A 1,343-nucleotide genomic window follows, 5' to 3' on the forward strand; every position below is an offset into this window, starting at 1 on the left:
TATTCAAAAATCCTATCGAGTGGAGAGCAAACCTCCCACTCGGAGGCTTAGCTGCAGCACCGTGCTCGCCTAAGTGTTTAAAAATCCTACCGAGTGGCGAGTCAGACTCCCACTCGGGGGCTTAGCTGCAGCCCAGTGCTCACCTAAGTGTTTAAAAATCCTACCGAGTGGCGAGCCAGACTCCCACTCGGGGGCTTAGCTGCAGCCCAGTGCTCGCCTAAGTGTTTAAAAATCCTACCGAGTGAGAGCAAACCTCCCACTCGGGGGCTTAGCTGCAGCCCAGTGCTCGCCTAAGTGTTTAAAAATCCTACCGAGTGGCGAGCAAACCTCCCACTCGGGGGCTTAACTGCAGCCCAGTGCTCGCCTAAGTGTTTAAAAATCCTACCGAGTGGCGAGCCAGACTCCCACTCTGGGACTTAGCTGGAGCCCAGTGCTCGCCTAAGTGTTTAAAAATCCTACCGAGTGAGAGCAAACCTCCCACTCGGGGGCTTAGCTGCAGCCCAGCGCTCGCCTAAGTGTTTAAAAATCCTACCAAGTGAGAGCAAACCTCTCACTCGGGGGCTTAGCTGCAGCCCAGTGCTCACCTAAGTACAGGACACAACCCAATCCGCAAGGACGACGAGGCGCAAGTCGACTGCTACCTTCTCCTTCGGAGTTACGCCACAAATACAAGGTTATTCCGAGTGAAGATCAAGTTCCACTCGACGGATCAAACCATGAAGATATTCAACGAGAAATCAAGTTCAGATAAGGCCTAAAGGTCCTAGACCTCAGATCAAAGTACTCGAGCCCTCGGCTCGGCAGAGTTTAATGGTTACAAATCCACTCGGCATTCTGAGGCAAATTTAAAGTGAAGCATAAAAGTTTTTATTCCTCAAGCGGAGGGCTGGAAGGGGTGACGAACTCGTCCAAGTCGATCCCGTCTGCAATACGAGTAGCAGCAGCGATGAAAGTCTCCATGAAGTCTTGAAAGCTGTGCTTCCTGGTATTGGCAACTTGAATGGCGGCTAGCTTTTCTTCTCGCGCCTCCTTGCAATGGACGCGGACCAGAGATAGAGCGACATCAGCACCACATCTAGCAGAAGATTTCTTCCATTCCGCCACTCGACCTGGGACTTCATTAAGTCGAGCCATCAGGGACTTGAGGTCGTTCTGAAGCGTCGTCCTAGGCCAGAGTGACGTGTCGATCCGCGACATCGCAACCTTCAGCCGAGCAAGATAGTCAACAACGCTGGTAACATGAGACTCCAGTCGGAGCACGTTCATAGCAGCCTCGTCCTTCACGAGAGAATTGGCGGGATCCAAGCCTGGCTCCACTCGACTGGTTTCCTCTTTGAAGCTCT

This window comes from Triticum urartu, chromosome 5, assembly GCF_003073215.2.
Source record: "Triticum urartu cultivar G1812 chromosome 5, Tu2.1, whole genome shotgun sequence".
Taxonomy (NCBI): domain Eukaryota; kingdom Viridiplantae; phylum Streptophyta; class Magnoliopsida; order Poales; family Poaceae; genus Triticum; species Triticum urartu.